This window comes from Eptatretus burgeri, chromosome 15 (assembly GCF_056783735.1).
Source record: "Eptatretus burgeri isolate ZD-2024b chromosome 15, Ebu_testis_v1, whole genome shotgun sequence".
Taxonomy (NCBI): domain Eukaryota; kingdom Metazoa; phylum Chordata; class Myxini; order Myxiniformes; family Myxinidae; genus Eptatretus; species Eptatretus burgeri.
The window spans coordinates 3285312-3306951 of record NC_140975.1 but is presented as its reverse complement, the minus strand read 5'-3'; the positions used below and the strand labels follow the sequence as shown (position 1 = coordinate 3306951).

The 21640-nt window shown below is 45.1% G+C and overlaps 1 protein-coding gene across 2 annotated transcripts in view; it reads right to left on the bottom strand.

The window, feature by feature from the left end:
* LOC147011332 (amine sulfotransferase-like) overlaps window positions 1-4845 on the bottom strand; it is a 43569-nt gene extending 38724 nt beyond the window's left edge. For both annotated transcript variants that reach the window (XM_085857182.1, XM_085857183.1), the window contains exons 1-2: window positions 4648-4845; window positions 4325-4514 (exon numbers count right to left, since the gene is read on the bottom strand). The gene's annotated coding sequence lies outside the window, so the exon portion shown is untranslated. The remainder of the gene's footprint in view (window positions 1-4324; window positions 4515-4647) is intronic.
* Between the last annotated feature and the right edge of the window lie 16795 nt (window positions 4846-21640).

Sequence of the window (21640 nt, the reverse complement as noted above, 5' to 3'; positions counted from 1 at the left end):
AAAGTTCTTCACTACCAAAACAAATGTATTCCACGCTTCCAGTTCCACTTCGTTCATTGAGTTTTTGAACTCTGGATCTCTGATGAGCTGACGGATCTGAGAACCATCAAAGATGCCAGCTTTCAACTTCTCCATGGTCAATCCTGGAAAAGCCTGGCACAAGTAAGTGAAGCAGTCACCATCTTTGTCCAGAGCTATTGGTGAACTGCTTGATTAAGCCGAGCTTGATGTGCAGCGGTGGGAAGAGTATTCTGTCTCTGTCCACCAGAGGGTCGTTGATGACGTTTCTTTCTTTGCATGGCACCAATTCCTCCCGCACAGGCCAGTCCTTCTTCGTGTAATGCTGAGCACGGTCCCTACTATCCCACATGCACAGAAAACATGGGTACTTGGTGAAGTCAGACTGTTGTCCCAACAAAAAGTTCACCATCTTCAGGTCAACACAAATAAACCACTTATGCTGATCATAACCAATTTTCTCCAGCACGTACTTCACCGCTTCATACTTCTCCTTCAGTGTAGTCGAGTGAGCAATGGGTACAGAGGCAAACTGGTTGCCGTTGTGTAGCAGAACACATTTCAGTGATCGCTTGCTGCTGTCAATGAACAGTCTCCAATCTTTGGGTTCGTACTGTGGCACTCCAAGCTTGAGCAGAAGCGCATGTCATAAATTGGCGCATGTAGGTATTGTACATTCTTCAGAGTTCGTTATTTCAAGAAATACAACTTTTTTGTATCACATTATTACAAAATCTGCCCCATTAACTTTAGTTTTGATCCACGAACATTTTGCTTTGCCTCACCAATTTTTGGAAGATTTTGAGGTTTTATGACTTCAAACTGATCCCTTTTCGACATAATCACCTAGAACTATCGTACCTGAATACTTCTTGTCATTAAAATAATTATTTCCAATCAAAACAATTATTTGACATGACATTTTACCCCCACCAACTTCTTCTAAAATGCTCCACACATGCGTACATGTGAACAAATATGTAAAAAACGACATGTGGCCATATCTCAAAAACTTGACCTGATTGAACAAAACTAATGTGAGTTTTGGATTCAGCGCATCAGATTCGTCCTAAATCAGCTTAAAAAATGCAGACAACAAATTTGTTGTTGACCAGTGTAATTGGTGAGTTGTCAAATGTTACTGCTTCATCTATTGCCGATATTGCTAGACTAGCTCCATTTAGCCTAGCTACAGACGGTAGCAATGACAGTGGTGAGGCCCAGCTATATCCTGTCCTGATTTCGTACTATGACAACAGTGCTGGGATTGTGAAGCAAGGTTTGCTAAGTTTGCCTGCGTGCAAACAAGATTCCACTGGAGAAAACATTTTCAAACTGCTTGATCATGAGTTCAGTGACAGGAAAATTCCGTGGGGAAATTGTGTTTCCTTTTGTGCTGATAATGCCTCTGTCATGGTGGGCAAGCACAAAGGAGTCGCTGCTTATATCCACAAACAAAATCCAGAGTGCTACATCATGGGATGCCCTTGCCATATGATGCACAATACGGCCAAGAAGGCGGCTCAGGCCTTCCCCATTGAATTAGATGACTTTCTCATCGATATTTACTACTACTTGGACAAAAGTAGTAAACGCGTCAAAGGAGTGAAAGCACTGCAAGAACTCTGTGATGCCCCGACACACAAGATTCTGAAGCATGTCGCAACAAGGTGGCTGTCCCTTGGTCAGTGCCTAGACAGGCTGATTGAACAGTGGGAGCCACTTCGCCTCTTCTTCAAAGAAGAAGTCCGAAGAAAAATGCAACCAACTGTAGCCAAGACTCTAACAACGAGCAAGAAGGACGGCACTGTATCTACTGCCAGTACTGGCACTGCAGGATCAAGCACTAGTGGAGCAGCATTCACCACTACCACTGCAGTATCTGCTGCGAAGAAGACAGCAGGGACAGCACCAAAACCAATGCTGAGAGCAGGTAGCATCACCGGCCCTTCATCACGTTCATCTACAAAGCAGATCCCTTCAGAGTCGAGAAAGACTGTGATAGTCCCATCTACAGGCAAAGAAGGGCCCAAGTTAAGTTCTGCTTTTGCCAAATCACTTGATAGAAGCTCAGCAAAACCTTCGAATCAGAGGTCTTCTTCCTTGGCTGCACCTACCTCAAGCTCTCTCCTCAAACGTAAAATTGGATCTGGTACTACGAGTCTGACCTCTTCTGCTGGCAGTAAACGCAAGTGTGATCTCCCTGCGGCTAAGTGTACTACGAGTTCTACAACTAAAAGCGCATCTTCCTCAAACACTGTGCAGGAATCTAGAGAAAAACGTGTCAACAGGATGTTCTTGTCTCCACAAACAAAACTCTATTGTTTCTTCCTTCGATATGCTAACAAGCTTTTTGAGAAGGGGAATCTTCTGCTCCAAAGAGACGAACCCTGTATTCATCTCCTGATCTTGGTCTTCTGGTCTTCTGAATTGAATGGTCTTCTGAAAGATATCTTCGTACGGTTTTTGAAACCATCGGTGTCATCGGTTGCTCTGGTAAATGTACCCTTCTCTGACAGAAATCATCAGAAGAATGATGAGGACCTCATGATTGGGAACGATGCCAAACTGTATATAAGGGAACAAAGGAGTCTCAAGAAATCCACCTTCACTCTGAGTGAGTCAGACATCCAAGGTTTCTTCAGTGCAGTTCGCTCATATTATGTGAAAGCCTGCAATTACATCTTCAAAACCTGGCCGCTAGGTGATGAATTAGCCAAGCATGCTCAGGTGCTGGATGTTAAGCTACACCAAGAAGTGGGGTTTGACTGTGTGGAGTTTTTCATCAAGAAATTCCCCTGTCTGTTCAGTGGCGGTGATAGTGACATAGACAGTCTTGAGAGTGAATTCGCTCACTACCAGGCAGACGCCTCCATAGCTACAATTGCTACTGAGACAGTGAGAGTGGATGAGCAGTGGCATCGGATTTCACAGCTCACAGATCCCTGCACTGGTGCCAAGAAGTATCCTAATTTGAGCAAAGTGATGAAGGGAATCTTGGTCATTCCTCATTCGAACGCATCATGTGAGCGGGCACTCAGTCTTGTACGGAAGAATCATACTGAATTTCGTCCCAATTTGAGTGTCAAAACCCTGGAAGCTCTCTTAATTGAAAAACTAGCTCATAGCACCCCTTGCTACCAGAGAGAATACAGCAAAGACATAATCAGAAGGGCTAAAAGAGCCACACAGCTGTCACTCAGCAAAGCTGCCATGGAAAAAGCAAGCAGCAGTAGTACCAGCCAGTAAGGTAAGAAAAATATTGCTTCTTTTGTGCTTTTTGTTAATCTTTGATTGTCCCCTAACTTACTAATATTAACATACATGTAACATTAAAAAGTGCACAATTTTCCCCTTTTTTTGTTCAAAAAGTGGGAATTCTTAACATGTTAAATGCTCCAAAATAGGGCTCAGAGGGCACTAGAGAGCGTCTAGAACCCCAGAGCTTCCAGGGCCCTAAGGCGGGCCATGGACCCCGGCGCAAGGGTCGAGCGCTCCGCGCTCGAGATGTGCGCTTGGCGCACATAATTTGGTGTCGGTTGAAAATCCTCCCTAATTCTGATTTCCAAAAGTTGGCATCTCTGCATTATACATACTTGTACAAAGTTTTACTGATTTCCCTTCAGCTATTCTTAAGTTATCGTGGTAGTAAAAACCTATCACTGACAACCTGAACAAGGACTACCTGAATACAGAATGAGTCTGCGGAGGTGTAATAAGCCATTACAGTATTTATAAGGAATGTTTTTCCCACCTTGTGCCATCCCGCACGAGCATCCACCAGTCTCGGTTTTGTTTGAATGAACCTTGGGGGATTATACTGTAGATGGTTAATTGACCATAGTTAGTACTGTATAAATTATTACAATCTGTTGAACGCAGTAAGAATTTGGAGATCGTTTGGTCATTTGCAGAGGTCTTGCACTTCCAGATCAGAGCGTCTGCATTAGCCAGACCTCTGACATGGCAGTATTGAAGGAGGTGGTAGAGCAGATAAGCATGTTGGCATCCAGAAGAGAAGAGAAGATAATTAGACTGTCAGGAACATAGAAGTAAAGACACCAATGTGTAAAGTGTGAGTTAATAGAATATGTAAAAAAAAGTTTGTGAACATCAGTGAACATTTAGAGAAGATTTCAAATCAGTGTGTGTGTCTGTCTGTCTGTCTGTCCTCTTATTCAATTTGTGAAATAGGGGTTACATGGATTGCGGCGCTGAAGACATTGCGTTTTTCACAAAATTGAAACAAATGGCTCTTCTATTCATTTGGGTTGCCGACCCCTGGCCCAGAGGTGTGCATACTCACATCTAAGCTGTCGAGCCTGGGTTAGAATCCTGACCCAGTTATAAACTGTCATCCCAGGCAGGGTGATTCATCAAGGTGTGTGCAATTCCTCAGATGGACGTTAAACTGGATGTCCCGTCTCCCAGCATTAGTTAGTGGACGTTAAAGATCACACGGTGTCCTCCAAGAGTAGGTGAGCTATTGCCGGTACCTGAAACAAATTGCTGCATTGAGTACCGCTGAGAAGACAATGGCAAACCACTCAGTATAACCATTGCCAAGAAACTGTTTCGGCAGCACCGACGCCCTGTAGCAGAGGATGGTATGTTAACATCAGAACTCACCTTTAAGTCTCCCCTCTTCTTCTGTGTTGCCTTTCTACTTGGAGAGATGTTTCAAGGTGGATATCTTCACCAAGTGACCACTTGCAACCCTCGATTTTTTTTATTGTAAAACCACAGTTTTGGTACACACCAGTCTCAAACAAGAATTTACTGATTTATTGAAAAGGGCAAACACTCTTCACCTTAAATTGTTCCTGTTCACGCTTCAAAGGTAAGTGTGGTATGTTTGTTACTATAATATACACATGCCAAATTCCATATCCATCTCTTTAAAATGTAATTTTACCCGTTTTAGCTGTTCTGCTAGTTTGTCATCGTTTGCAGGAAAAAGTGTGTGTGTGTGTGTGTGTGTGCGTGCGCGTGCGTGCGCGTGCGTGTGCGCGCGCGTGTGTCCCTTGCCATCTCCACACGTGGGTGTGCTTCAGGAGATAGAATGGAATCCTACCAGGTCTCCAAGTATCCCCCTCCATGTGTGCGTGTATAAAATATGTGCAAGATGTCATCTATACCAATAAATGTCAATGTGTCAGTGTAGTGTAGTAGACAGTCGAAAAATCATGCAAATTATGATACAAGCATCAAATTTGGCATTTCTGTTCTGCAGGGCTTTCTGATCAAATCTGCCCGATTGGCCATTTGAAAATCCAAATTTTGAAAAATTAGAAAAAAAAATTTTTTTTTGAAGTCGCAGCTGGCTGAAATTCTTGAAGCGCAAGTGAACATCCCAGACAGAGAACCAAGGGGAGATGCAGTCATCATTGATGGCTCAGCACTTATCAACGCCCTACCTCCACGCACTTCAAAGATATTTGATGACTCTGCTAAAGAAGACATCATCCCAAAGGTGGAATCCTATGGTGCCAGGTACGAGAAGGTGGACGTAGTGTTTGATGTGTACAAGAAGTCAAGTCTGAAGTCCGAGGCACGGTCGAAAAGGGGGCAAGGAATCAGAAGAAGAGTGACAGGAACCAGTAAGACCCCAAGTAACTGGAGAAGCTTTCTTCGAGATGACAGCAACAAGACTGAGCTGTTTCACTTCCTTGCAGAAAATATGTGTGAAGCACAGACGACAAGCACAGTCATTGGCACAAAAGGAGAAGATGCCATTAGCAACACAAGGTAGTCACTGGATGCTGTGTCTCCATGTTATGAAGAAGCTGACACTCAAATATGTGTACACGCCAGGGATGCAACGACGAATGGTAGCAAGTCCATAATCATTAAGGCTAATGACACGGACATACTAGTCATTGCAATATCTGTACTGCCATCCTTACAGGAACTAGGTCTTGAGAACATGTGGATTGCCTTTGGCCAAGGAGCCATGGCACGATGGATTCCAGTCCATGAGGTATTTTCTGCAATAGGGCCTGAGAAAGCGAGAGGGATCCCATACTTCCATGCGTTCACTGGATGTGACGTTGTGTCTGCCTTCCGCAGTAAAGGGAAGAAAACTGCATGGCAGACTTGGAACGTCTTTGATGATGTTTCTGAAACATTCACCAATCTCAGCCAGCATCCAACATTGATTTATGATCTTGACTTTTTTGAAGTTTTTTTTAATTTTTTTTTTTAATTTGGATTTTCAAATGGCAAATCGGGCAGATTTGATTAGAATCCCCTGGAGAACAAATGTGCCAAATTTGATGCTTGTATCATCATTTGTACGATTCCTCTCAAAAATTGCTGTTATCTGCCCCACGTGTGTGTGTGTGTGTGTGTGTGTGTGTGTGTGTGTGTGTGTGTGTGTGTGTGTGTGTGTGTGTGTGTGTGTGTGTGTGTGTGTGTGTGTGTCCACAACTCCAAAACTATAAAACCGAGCAGGCTGAAACTTTGCATACTTAAAGGGAACTCCAAGGAAGTGCAAGAGTGAAAATTGGGTGTTTCGGGATAATTAAAACACCCCTTTTGAAGATAATTAACGACATTATTTAATTAATCCTTTATTAGATGCCATCCTTCTCCACCTCGCTCTCTGGGGATATAAGGGGTATCCTGGGTAACCTCGCTGGGGTCTGAAGCCGCCATGTTTTTTTGGCCTGCTCAAGCAAACCTTGACTTGAACAGGCCACAGATTTCTTAACGATACTTTTTTTTGTTGTTGGTTTTTTTTTTCCACTTTTCTCATTCATATTATCAAATGCCTGATGATCATAGCTACGAATCGCTGGATGTATTGCAATGCTTGTAATAAACACCCGGAGACGCGAACACCCGGACACCCGGAGACGCGAAACACCCGGAGACGCGAACACCCGGACACCCGGAGACGCGAAACACCCGGAGACGCGGGACTTCCGGTTCCGGTTTTGAGCAGCGAGAGGTCTCCTTTGGGGCTCCCTGCTGACTTCTCAAAGCTAAGTTTCCGGTTGTTATTTGTCCCGTTTTAACTGTTTAATTTTCTCACCTACATGTTACTGTGTGTTGCGAGTTCGGTTTTGTTTCAAAAATCGTGCTATTTTGTGAGTATTTTTGTCGACGTTCTTACCTGTGCTTGAGGCCTAGGCGTAGGCTTGAGGCCTACCGGTTCCACTCGGTGTTCGATCGTTTTTTTTTTGTTGTTTGTTTTTTCTCCCCATTACCTTCATTTTCTATCCTCCCCATTACCTTCAATTTTGATCCACCCAAGCCCACTTCCTTCATTTCTCCTACTTTCCTTCCTGAAAGTCCCTGAAATGTCCATCTTCTCTTCGCCATGTTCCCCGTCCCATCCCCATCCCTCTCCCTTCCACAGTTCACCTAATGTGTCTATTCCCCACTGTTTTGTCCCTTCCACTCCCGCCCCTCTTGTCTCATGCCTCCTTGCTGTGAGTTGTGTGTTAGCTCTCATACGAGCCTCGACCAAGGTATACAAAAAAAAAAAAAAAAAAAATAACATTTGTGCCTATATTTCATTTCCGCACATGCCATAACCTCGAGAATCTCTTAAACCAAGTCGAATTACAAAATTTGAACTCCAGAATCGAACTTTGCATCAGTTCTGATTCCTAAAAAGTCTTCATATGTCCAATTCAGGCATAGTTATTGCTTGCCAACCATTTCATTGGAGTGCTTGCTTGAATGCTTCAGCCGCTTGCTGAGCGCCCTACAGTGGATGGCGGTACAGTTGGTGTCCCAATCGGGATATACAGTTGGCAGTTGCTACAAGGTACATGGTACCTTGTTTTTTTAGAGGTACATGTGGGTATATTTGGATCTGTAATTTAGGGACTCTCCATGGATGTTTGTGTGTGCCTTCATGCTTGATTACGTGTGTGCCGTGGTGGCAAAGTTTCATCCCGCATCTTGGAGGTTTTAACGTTTAACCTCAACAGCGTACGAGTGACACATTTTCCTTTGTCCGAATGGCTGTTTCAAAAGCAATTGGCTATTTTATGACTCAGTGCAGTGCTTTATAAAGGTTAAATGGTTTCTCTTGTGAGTTTCAAAGTAAAATGCATTTGATAACACCCAATTTCCGAGCCGTTCACCGCATTAATATGTTTTCTCAATTTGAGTCAAATTTTTTTCCACCTGTCACATGACAATTGTGTGTGCGTGTTCACAAAGCATTACATATTATCTGCCAACTACCCCCCCCCCAACGACCCCTCTCTCACGTTGTTCCATCTGCGCTCCACCCTCCACGTCTCTCCTTCTGTCTCCAAATACATCGGGATGGTGGTCATGTCCGCACATATCCGGACAGTGTTCATCACCACACGTATCCAAACGATGGTTTTCTAACAACACGTATCTGGATGGTGGTTATGGCTGGATAGTGGTAATCTCCATGCTTGTCTGGATGGTGGTTATGTCCAGACGTTCCCTCCCCTCACACTGCCTTCCCCTTCTGCACCCCTCCTCGTTCTCCTTTCTGCACCCCCCCCTTCCTCACTCCCTCACCCCACCTCAATCTCCCTCCCACCCCCCCTTCTCCCTCACCACTCACCCTACCCCCCTCCTCTCACCCTCACTTCCTTCTTACTCCCCCTTAATATGCCCAGCAGCAAAGCGATGGGTTGTATTTGCTAGTGTATAATATGTGTGTATATAATATTTCCGCGGTTCTGGAAAACCACCTCCGAGGTTATGGCACACAACATACAGCGATCCCACCATAGTTATTTCAATAGTACGTGTCTAGTTAGCCCTTTACATATGTCTAGTGGGTAAATAGGAAAGATGCTTTGCGTAGGGAAGGCTCTTTTAGTTAGGTTCTCAATCTTCAATCTTTGCACTTCTTCCACTTTTGCCTCTCACATGAAACACACAAGTAAGCATGCACGCAGACCAGGAGGACACAAGTGAGCACATCGAGGTTCATTTGCATCTGCATGTCATTTCCATTCAAACCTGTGCACCAATTCTCAACTGACGTCTCACCTCAATCCTCCATTCTGCTCACTGCGCTGCGACTCGCTCACCACAATCACTCTACACGGCTACCTGCAACAACTTACGTTTACATTTTCATTACAAACACGACCGTTAGGGACAAACCTCTCCTTCCCCACCGGGATGACAGTTACAAGCAACTTCCACCTCTTTTCCACACAGCGTCACATAACGATCCTCCCCACCCGGGGCTCATAAAAAGAGCAAACTCAGCTGAGATCAGTCAGAACTTGCTCGGGGAGAGAACTCGCCAGGACAGAGATAACTCGCCGGACTTGCCAGACTTCGGACCTCGCCGGGGAAATAGACGGCACAAGGAGGGAAAGCGTCGGCACCGAGGGAGGAGCGCACAGTCAGCGTGGTCAAGCGCGCAATCACAAGTTACAACTACGAGCCGGAGCTCCTCTCATTCTATCGACGCTCAGTTAAGCTGCGTCCCGCAGCACCACTTACACTTACATTATTATGTTATTACAACAGGGTCCTTTCTCTACCATCTATCTCTCGTCGACTGTGGATGCTCAAGAGCAATTGACATGGGCAAAAGAGTGTTCTTTTCAGAGTGAACCCAAGAGCGAACTGTATACTGAGCTGCACTTCACATCTTCCTCTTACACCACGCTGCACCCTATGTTGCATTACACTCACACACCCGAGACACCCTCAGTATTTCTCCCTCCTTCCCTTTCCTAAGCGTTTTGCGTTGCACAGTTCTGCCAACCGCACCAGATATTGAGAGGTCGTTAATCCTCAACTGCTTCTTAGCTCTCTGGACTTGCTCTAATTTTCCTCGTGTGTGTGTGTGTGTGTGTGTGTGTGTGTGTGTGTGTGTGTGTGTGTGTGTGTGTGTGTGTGTGTGTGTGTGTGTGTGTGTGTGTGTGTGTGTGCGCGCTGGTGCCTGTAATAGCATAAGTTAAGATTGTCTTAGAATATTTGGGATAACTCTGTACCATGTCTTCTTTTGTGAATATTGGATGTCTTTTGCCGCACCCCATGAATTCCTGGCTTTCCCTGCTGTGCATTCGCAGTAAATCCCATACTGTGCCAAATAAACTTTCCTCGCTTTTGTTAAATAAATGTACCTGTTAGAAATGTACCCAGCTCATTTTTGTCTTTTCCTCCATTGGTCTGGCATGGTCCACACCTTAGCTGGGTCGTTGTACCCCAAAATCTGCTATTTAGCCAATGCATACTTGTCAGCTCTGCTCGGCTGCACCTGATACGGAAGGTACTTAAGTAACGCAAGTACGCATCGATGGTGTGATTCCCCATTAAGGCGATCACGTGTTCCTCGGTAAACGGTTATCAGATGGAGGACCTGGGTCACGTGGTCATATTATTGGCATTCGCCGTCGATTAGCGACCCGTCACAACACAAAGTTATTCGTGTGCGACAGCCTGCGATTCCTGCTGAGTCCAGAGAGGAACGAGGGACAGCCCCTCCCTCGTGGTTACCCCACGACAATATGTATAATCCATCCATCTATTGGGACCATACTCTGTGCAAAGAGTTGGTGCTGCCTAAACAGTCTCCTTGGCTATTGGGCACAATCCTGGACGGGTCACCACTCTGACGCAGGATACGAGCAAGCTGGCACTCATTTTGCCGACATCAGAAGGATGACAGGCTGAGTCAACCCCACCTGGTATTAATTCAACAGCCAAGCAGGATTTGAACTCAGGACTCTGGGATCCCAAGCCCACCACTCCAGCCATTAAGCCAACACCAGGCATAGATGTATAATATGCATCTATCTATAATTCCAGGTGTGTGTGTGTGTGTGTGTGTGTGTGTGTGTGTGTGTGTGTGTGTGTGTGTGTGTGTGTGTGTGTGTGTGTGTGTGTGTGTGTGTGTGTGTGTGTGTGTGTGTGTGTGTGTGTGTGTGTGTGTGTCCGCTGTTTCTCGACAACCACTGGTCCGATCTAATTGAAACTTGCCAGGTATATTGCTGGGGACCTGAGTATGTGCCTTTTCAAGGTTTGATATTAATCGGACAAGTGCTTCCCAAGTTATGACCATTTATTTACCAAACAATGACAAGACACGTTGCTGCGTAGGCGTGGCCGATGGGGAAGAGATTCTCAGCCGCGTTCCCCATTACGGATTATAACGTACAGACTTCCGGATAGTGATGACTGACTGTATTCTAATAATTTCTCGATTTCTTAGGCGCATTTAAGGATAAACACACTGCCCCAATCCAGTCGTCATTTACGAGAGCGAAGGAACGGCCTGTGTAGTTGTTTGAAAGTTTTTTTTGTTTGTTTTTTCTTGGTTTTTGTTTGAATTTTTTGGGGGTTTTTTTTTTTTTTGCATGTACGGCCACGCACGTACGGTTTTTTTTTCTTTTTCTTTTTTCTCTTCTCTTCTCTGTGTTTTTCCTTGTGATGACATTACGAAAAGGCAAAATACGTTTGCACGTGAGAGCGAAGAAACGGCCTGTGTGGTTGTTTCTGGCAAGCAGTTTGAAAGTTTTTTTTTTTTTTTTTTGGTTTGCACATACGGGCACACATGTACGGCCACGCACGTATGGGCACGCGAGAGCGAAGGAATGGCCTGTGTGGTTGTTTGAAAGTTTTTTTTTTTTTGGTTTGCACGTACGGCCACGCACGTACGGCCACGCATGTACAGGCACGCGAGAGCAAAGGAACGGCCTGTGTGGTTGTTTCTGGCGCACGGTTTGAAAGTTTTTTTTTTTTTTTTTTCACGTACGGCCACGCACATATGGGCACGTACTAGTATGTCTAATTTTGTTAACAAAATGTGCACCAAGTTTAAGTTATCTGTAAACAGTTATAATGCATGGTTTAATAGAGTTGTGGAAGTCCTGGATAATAGGATTAAGTTTTTTAGTAGTCGGGGCTTGCTTTCACTGGGTCGGTCTAAACCGGTGTTGAACAAGCCGAGTATTCGTAAAGACATTCGGGATCTCCATGATAGCTACATAATAGTTCCAGTGGATACGGCTGCTAATTTTGTTGTGGTTTGTGAAAAAAATTATGTAGAGGTTTTATTAACCTCCGCCATCGAAGATCGGAGGTTACTGTTTTCACCCCTTTCTGTTTGTTACTTACGAAATCTAAAGATTTCGTAAGTATATTGATGACTTCCGTCCTCTGTTTGTGTGTTTGTTTGTTTGTTTGTTACTTACGAAATCTAAAGATTTCGTAAGTATATTAATAACTTCCGTGTTTGTTTGTTTGTTTGTTTGTTTGAAGGCACGATAACTCGAGAACGGAAGAAGCTACCAATGTCAAATTGCACCACGTGATTCAGGGGGGTGATGGCTAGTGCTGATTAGATTTTGGTCAAAATCGGTCAAAGGTCAAGGTCACAGTGAGGTCAAATATTCGATTTTTGATGGTTTGGTACAGAAAACTCGAGAACGGCAAGGAGCTACCAATGTCAAATTACACCACGTGATTCAGGAAGGTGATGGCTAGTGCTGATTAGATTTTGGTCAAAATCGGTCAAAGGTAAAGGTCACAGTGAGGTCAAACATCCAAAAAATGATAACTCGAGAACGGAAGAAGCTACCAATGTCAAATTACACCACGTGATTCAGGAGGGTCGTGGTGAGCGCTGATTAGATTTTGGTCAAAATCAGTCAAAGGTCAAGGTCACAGTGAGGTCAAACATCCAAAACATTCGATTTTTGATGGTTTGATACAGAATCATCGTAGAAACTTCTGGTTTGCGTCGCTACCTTCTCAAGAGATAGCTTTTATTAGACAAGGTCAGAGGTCAAGTTGGCGATTTCGTAAGTACCAGTCTATTACTGCTTGTTTGTTTGTTTGTTTGTTTATGAACAGTATTACGGAAAAACTCCTTGACGGATTTCAACGAAACTTGGTGGGGGGATTAGGTATCGTCCAAGGATCATGCCAATAGATTTTGGACTCGGTCCAAAATCCAATATGGCCGCTATGGCGGCCATTTTGAAAAAACATTTGGTTTTTTTTTGCATTTCTACATGTTTTAAATGATTTCCAACCCCCCCCCCCAAAAAAAAAAATTGTTAGAGAAAAAAAAACTTTTTGCAACTTTTTTTTTCAACAAAATTTCGATTTTTTTTTTTGCATTTCTATGTGTTATAAGTGATTTCCAACGAAAAACATGCCAAAATTATTGCGGCTGATTTTGGAACTTCAGGTGGATATACCCACGTAAAATCAATTTCTCTCTCAAGGAAGCTGGTTATGACGAATGAATTGAGTATCTTCTTCTTCTTTCGGCTGCTCCCGTTCGGGGTCGCCACAGCGGATCATCCGTATGATCCGCACAGTGATTTGGCACATGTTTTACGCCGGATGCCCTTCCTGACGCAATCCTGGTCCCCTATTACAACACAGGGATATGGTACACCTATTTGAACCGGGGTATACACCGGCCCAGTACACTGGTACTCATTTCGCCGACCTCAGAAGGATGACAGGCTGCGTCAACCCCCTGGTGTATTAATTCAGTGGCTCAACGGGGCTTGAACTCAGGACCTTTTGGATCCCAAGCTGCTGCCCTAACCACTGCGCCAACACCAGGCTATGACGAATGAATTGAGTATGTAAAAGTAAAAGGGAAAGTTGCAAACTATAACTCTGTGAGCACTATTGACGTCATATTGAATGAATAGGATATCAGGTTCACTTGAGTGACCTCGCAGTATTGGCGGCGGAGGTTTTGCACTCTACCGAGTGCTCCCCCTCAAGTTAAGAGAGTTAGGCATTGATAGGTTTACTTTCACGAGTATAGGAAATAGTGTTGAGGAAATGGACCCTTCGTGGGTTATTAAATATAGGATTAGCCCAGATCCCCCCTTAAATGCATGTTTAGCCAGGTTATTTGGTAATCGGACGTTACATGTGTGTCGGGAGGTGTAGCATGCTGTCCAGTGTTCATGCAGAGGTGGTGTACCGAGAGGCGCCTTTCTTTTTTCCTTCCCCCCTCCTAACTCGCCCCCACCCAACACCCTGAGAGTCAGTCAACAAGACGTGTCGGCAACCCATTGGCGGAGAGCTGCTGCAAACTCGAACGATGGACCAATCACGTGACCCTGGGGGCGGTCCAAAAAGCCCGCCCCAAGAAGGCAACAGAGGAACTGTTTGTGTCGCTCTGCGATCTGCGTTATGAGGAGTGGCTTGGCTGGCTGTTCCTCCTCGGCCATGGATCCAGCCTGCATGTCATCCATGGGTTCATCCTGAATCCAGCCACGGGGCCTCTGACTGTCCTGGCTCCCTGCATGGCTCGACACGTCTTTTCATCCCATCGATCCACCTGCGGAGTCCAACACCCACATTAGGCTTAGTCTGGTGTACAGGCCAGGCCTGGATTTGCATGCCGGACCTTGTGAAAAACTAGCTGGAACACACCATAGATCTTTCGCTATTGTGCCGTCGACCTTACAGGGGCTGGACGCACCGAGGCTGCGTGCGTGAGATGTGCCAACAAAAGGACGTCGTTGCGGCCATCTTGCTACGTTGGATGCGTGAGCGGTGCCAACAAAAGGAGTACGTGGCCGCCATCTTTCCACGCGGCGTGCGCAAGGGGTGCCAACATGAGTACGAGCACCATCTTGCCAAACTGCATGCTCGAGCTGGGCGCTCGAATCGGAGACCATCGGCTTGTCACGAGCCGCATTCGTGCCTTCGACACTTTTCCTCTCGTCCATGAGGCACTACCAAGTACTCTGTGTCTTGTCTGCATGTTGTCCAGGCCTAAGGTTTATTTTGCTAGAGCCCCCTTCGAAACCTGTATCTCCCGAGTTAAGAGCGGGTTATAGATTAGTTATAACATTCGTGAATGCTTTGCTTGTGTCGTGTTTCCCCGATGTGTCCCCAATAAATCTGGCTGATTCATATGAGATTTGCCGCCTTAAATTTATTCGTGCACGCTGAGGTACAATCGCTCGATTTGTATTTAAAACCAAACTGGTTACGGACTGTGGCAAACTTCGCTTGGTCTCTGACAAACCCAGTCTGCAGCCGGGGTCTATATCCCCAACTGGCAAGGCACAGGGGTACTTTGGTATCATGATCTGAGGCGCGTGACCCGAGACCTGTGCCGAACTAGCCGGCGTTATAACCCCTGAGACGGCGGTGCTGTTAAGTGCCGCCGAATCTATAACAATAGTACATATGTTCCTCGTCATAAGTCACTCCAATATATTATCTCTGATCATCAGAAAGTTTTAGTTTATTATTAAATGTAGAGAGGTAAATCTTTGTATTCCTCGGCTTTTCTGGATTCCTAAGCTTCATAAGAACCTGTACAAGTATAGCTTTATAGCAGGAACCAAGCAGTGTTCCACCAAACAGTTATCGGTTGTAGTTCACTCAGGTTTACAAGTTTTTAGAGAACAGTTCAGGAAATATTGTTTATCAAGTGAGAAGAATTCTGGTATTAACACTTTCTGGAATATCAATTCTTCTTTCGAGTTCTTCGCTCGAATTAGATTAAACAATATTAGGTCAGTTAAAGTTTTTCATTTTCAACTTTATATACAAATTTGGATTTAGTACGAGTGAGGGATTCACTCTTTTAATAAGTTTATAGGTGTCAGGTTTGATCGAACATTCTTTTCTAAAAATAAATATTCAAGTTTTCAATTCTTTGAAAAGCAGAAGTTTGAGGATGATGTAAATTTTATTTTATTTTATACTTTTGTGTCTTTTTGTGGGATAATGTTTAAACAGGTTAAGGGTATTCCCATGTGGGGAATTGCAGCCCCCGACTCGTGGACATTTTTCTTATTTTCTGTGAATTTTCATTTATGCAGAAAAAAATTCACACACGTCATTATATGGATGATACTTGTGTGGTTAATGATAATTTTTTTGGATAGGCAGCTTCACGAGATTTATCCAGATAACCTGATTGCAACAGGAGTGGTGATGATTGTACAGTTACTGCACATCTGGATGTGGTGGTGTATATCAAAAAGTTGATGATTTCAGTTTTCCTGTGCTCTTGTACACCTTTCCAGGTAACAATGTACCAATTAAAATGGGTTGGAATGTCTTTTCATCTCAGCTACTTCGGTTTACAAGAATTTGTTCAGTGAAGGCTGATTTTGTGGAACGAGCTGAGAAGGTTTTTTTCCCATCATGTTAAGAAGAGGATATTTGGCCGATTGTTTGATCAGGTCTCATGAGAATCTCTTTTGACTCCATCGTCACTTTTTATTCATGTTTGGTTGGTTTTCATGTAAAACAAGTTCCCATTGAATTTGATATAATGAATTAATTATTTTAGTGAAGTAAATTCTTTAATTAATATTATTGATTGAACATATGATACATGTACGTATATATGTGTGTGTGTGTAAACACAGGGTGGCCATAAAGTCTGGAAACATAGGATGGCACACCACCCAATTACACCAGAGTGGGGAGGGAATGGTTGGATGATAATTTCCTGAACTGGATTGGACAACGTGGCCTTGTGGAGGGGGCTGCACGCTCGCCAGATCTGAACCCCCTTGATTACTTCTTCTGGGGTATGATGAAGGCGCAGGTTTATTCAGTGAAAATCAGACATGAATCATCTGAGGCAGCGCATCACGGATGTACGTGCAGGGATTGATGGAAATGCTGTGTTAATGCACCGCGTTCATTGCTATTTTACACAGTGCATTGAACTGTGCATTTCTCATGAGGGACAACACATTGATCATGTCATGTATTGTAACATAATGTCAATAAACCATATACAGTAAAACCCCGCTATTCTGAACACTTCTGGGACTGGACGAAAATGCGTTCATATGCGGGGTGTTCACATTATCGGGGATTAGGGTATCAACTGACCATGAACACGTCATCTGTATTTGATAGATCACAAAAGTCGTTTAATCAATACATACACATCTAAATACACATTCCACAGACAAAATGAGCACGCAATTATTGGCATTCGGTAGTAATAATACAATTATTCGAATTATTTGCCACCGAAAGATAGAAAATTGATAAGATCAAAAATGCAACACAAAATTGACAGCAGGAGAATCAAAATTTGAAATTTATACAATTACTTGTCTCTAAGCCAAGATGTTATAAAACTCTGTGGTTTCGATTAGGTGTTCTCCAGGACATGAACTTGAACTGAATATTCGATTCTTTCCAAAGGAGCGAGCAACTCTGCCCATCCTTGATTCAGAAAGAGAGTTTTAAGCTTTTGCACACAACTGAGTTCATCTTGTACCGTCACCTGCATGTCTTCCACTTCCTCTTCGTCCCCATTCTCTTTGTCCACATTCTCTTCGTCATCGTCTTTCCGCATTAAATCGTTCTCCCAGTCGTCGTCCTCGCAGTCATGAACGCGCACCGTATCGTCGCACCGAACGTATTCCTCGGGGGTCACGTCGTCGCATACGCCAATCTCTGCACCGCGTGAAATGCGCTCGTGCAGGCTGAGGTTATCGTCAGCGTCCCAGTCACTATCGGGTGACTCGGAAGAGAAGCCGCACTTGACAAAGCACTTGGTAATCGTCGTCGGCTGGACTTGATCCCATGCATTGCTGCTCCACTGAACAGCATGGAGAACGTTGACGCTCTTCAAGATTTCGTTTACGTTTGAAGCGGTATCGATCTTCGACAGCATGTGCCGGAGCAGCCGTTGTTTGAAAAGACGCTTCAGGTTGCTTATCACGCCCTGGTCAAGGGGCTGCAAGACCGACTTAACGTTCGGAGGCAGGAACTTTACGGTCACGTTCGTCGGCGTCACACCCATTGGATGAGACGGCGCATTGTCTAGGAAGAGAAGAATCCTCTGTGTTGGTTACGCATCTTCTTGTCCAGCGCTTTGAACCATTCAACGAACAACGCAGAGGTCATCCACGCTCGTTTGTTTGCTGTCCACGACACAGGGAGGGAATCGACTTTGATGTTACGAAAGCAACGTGGTTTCACTGCGTTGCCGATGGCGAGTGGTTTAAGTTTCTCGCCAGTCATACTAGCGCACAACAGCAGCGTTATTCGATCCTTTGGTGACTTTATACCATGACAGGAGTCTCCTTTTTCCACCAGCGACCTTTTGGGTAGAGCGCGGAAGAAGAGGCCAGTCTCGTCGGCGTTAAAAATGTCTTGTGGTTTGAAACCGTTGCATAGCTGTGGCAGACGCGTTTTCCACTCCTCCACTGTCGTCTGATCAATGCCACCACTCTCGCCGCTAACTGCACGTGCCGAGATCTTGTTTTGAGCTTGAAATCAGGCAAGCCAGCCATTGGATGCCTTGAAATCCAACTCACCAATGGCAGTCGCGATTTTTATGGCCTTCGCTTTTACCATAGGTCCGCTGACAGGGATCCTCTTTGAACGAGCAGCATGGAACCATGTGTGCATGCGGTTGTCAATATCTACGAAACTGCCTCCTTTTCGTCGACTTCACGAAGATAGGGCCCCGTCTTCGAATTCCTTCAATATCGACTCTTTACGACGTAAAATACCGTTCACTGCGCCCAGCGAAATTCCGAAATCAGCAGCAAGTTTGTGTTGCGACTTGGATTCCGCTTCCTTCACCAGACGGACTTTATCTTCCAACGGCAGATCGTGACGCGTTTTCGGCATTTTGGTGTATCGTACTGCGTGAACTTCAATAGCAAGTGAAGATTGATGGAAAGGGAGGTGTGCAGGGCCTTCTTGTGCCCCTCCTTCAGGGGGAGGCCTCTGCTGATTGGACGAAATTGTAATTATTGACGCTTATTGGTTGATTACCATTGATTAATTTAGAAACAGGTTCTCATTAAGTCACTATATCTCTTCACATCCCACTGCATTTTCTATCCACGCCATTGCGTCCAGTAAAACGAACTGCGCGATGGGTGGTAATTAGCAACGGCGTTTGTTTGTATGATGTTTGCTATGCAGCCGCGGCTGAACAAATAGCCATGTTTCGCACTGATGCCTTCAAAGGTTGGAGTAGCGTTCACAGTGCGGGGTAAAAACTGGTTTGGGACTGGTAAAAAGCATGTTCATATGCGGGGTGTTCAGATTTTCGGGGTGTTCAGATTATTGGAGGCACTATGTACACGATTTCCTATGTAAAAAATCGAGACTGGCCAAAAACGCGTTCATATGCGGGGTGTTCAGATAATCGGGGTGTTCAGAGAGCAGGGTTTTACTGTATAATGTATATTCGCCAATGTTTCCAGACTTTATGGCCACCCTGTATATATTTACAACCTACCCACCAAACAAGGAGAAAAGAACGACTACGGGCACAACTCACCAAACACAACTCACCAAAAAAGAAACGTAAACTGTTCATAACAAACAACGAGTCGAAGGCGCTACGAAGTCTCCACCAGGACAAATCCATCGTCATAGTCCCCGCTGACACTCGAGCTGTATTTCAACAAACCAAGAGCGAGCCAGCAACAATCACCTCAGCTCTGGTCATCTCGTGTTACTCATTCCACTTTACCTCTGCTCAAATCAACGTACTTTGTATTTGATAGCACCATGTACCATCAACCGATGGGCTCACCCATCTCGGGGCTCATCGCCGAACTGGTGATGCAACGCTTTGAAGAACTTGCACTACACGGTGAACCTTCTCCAAGGTTGTGGCTGCGCTACGTTGATGACACATTCCTGATCATAAAGAAGGCAGATGTGGACTGTTTCCTTCTAATGATCAATTCAACATGGCCAGCAATATAGTTCACGTGAGAGATAGAACAAGCTGGATCTGTGCCATTCCTGGAGGTACATCTCTCCAGGGACAGACGGCAGGTTACACTCACACGGACAAAGTTTTGGACTACCGAAGTGGCCAATCGCACCTGTCACAGGAGAAGTTGTATTCGCAGCTTATTTGACCGTGTAAGAACACAGTGCAGTGACCATGAACAACACTGGATGGGGATACTGCATGTCTCTCAACGACTGCGAGCAAACCACTACCCTCATTCATTCATCAAATCCTGTCGCCGGAAACCCAACTACAACAGCAACAATCCGCCCCCACCGACACACACGGTAGCACTTCCTTACATACAACACGCTTCTGAAATCACAAGCCACAGACTACGTGAGCACAATGTCAACATCACCAACAAACCACAATCATCCTGACGAGCACAGCTGTTAAAGCCGAAAGGACCACGTGAACAAATTTGACAGAAATGACGTCATCCATGGCATCCCGTGTGAAGATTGTGAAACCAAATACTTTGTCCAAATGCTTATCCACATGGCTAACCGAACACCAACGTGCTGTCAGGCGACAAGTTGTCCTTGGTTGCAACACATATACACACACACACACACACACACACACACACACACACACACACACACACACACACACACACACACACACACACACACACACACACGTTCTCATGGAATCAGACAGCTATCATTGGCACAGGATCATCATGGGTGAACCGTGAGATTATCGAGGCCTGGTACTCTTGTGAAAACTCCATCAACTTACATCCCACATACAAAGCACGACACAATCCATTACAACGTCAACACAAACAGGTGTCATTCAATTGAAAGGAAGCCTTGTGATTGGTCCAAGTCCTAGCCAATCCATGATGCGAACTGTCCAACGGAACTCAACGATGTTACCAGCATGGCATTCTCAACACCTGAGGAAGAGAACTAGTTTGTTCTTGAAACGTCAGGCGATAAACAAAGAATTGAAATTTGAATTCTTATATTGCTCAGTGTGCTACTTTCTTTTACAAATTGTATTATATATGGAGGTATTTGGATAAAAATAAATTATAAAGAGGCATTAAAATAATTTGTTGGTGGTTGCTGAGATACACAGTGCATCATGTTAAAATTGGTTATTAGTGACAGTTTTAGTCGATGGTTAGATGGAGGTTCTGTGTAATGGACATGTCTGTAAGGTAGTGTTTATTGCTTAATATATTGTTGCAGAAATGGCCCTTAGTGGGCGACTAAATATAGGATTAGCTCAGATCCCCCATTATATGCATGTTTAGCTCGGCTGTTCGGTAAAATGGATGTTACATGTGTGTTGGGAGGTGTAGGATGCATGTTTATTGTTCGTACAGTGGTGGTGTGCCGAGGGCCCCCTCTTCTTCCTTCCCCTCTCCGGACGATAGGCCCCGCCCAGTCGGCTGAGGGGGAGTGGCCTGGAGAGGGTGGTGGAGCTAAGGGGAGGAGCCAGTCGCTTCGAAGCGAGCGAACGAAGAAGAGACAGTGGTGATTCTGCCGGGAGAGAAACTGGACCTGGGCATGCCGTGTCTGCCTTCTGTGGCCTGGAGAAGCGAGCCAGGGCCAAAGGAAAGGCAGGGAAAGGACTGCAGGAGGTCTGTCTGCCCTCGGCTGGATGAGAGACGACTGGTGCGAGTCGTGATCTGCTGTGTAGGGGACGGCTGTGTCTGTCTGCGATCTGCTTCGTGAAGGAGGCCTGGTGAACAGGCCAGGCCTGGACTTTTATGCTGGACCTTGAGAGAAACCAGCTGGGACCCATCGTCGATCTGGCGGTCTTGTGCTGTCGAGCTTACGCGGGATCAGAGCGCACGGAGACCGCGTGCGGTGCGAAAAAGGAAGGCGAGCGCCGTCTCGACACGCGGCTTGTTCGAGCTTGGGCTCGAATCCGTGGACATCGGCTTGTTATGAGCGACATTCGTGC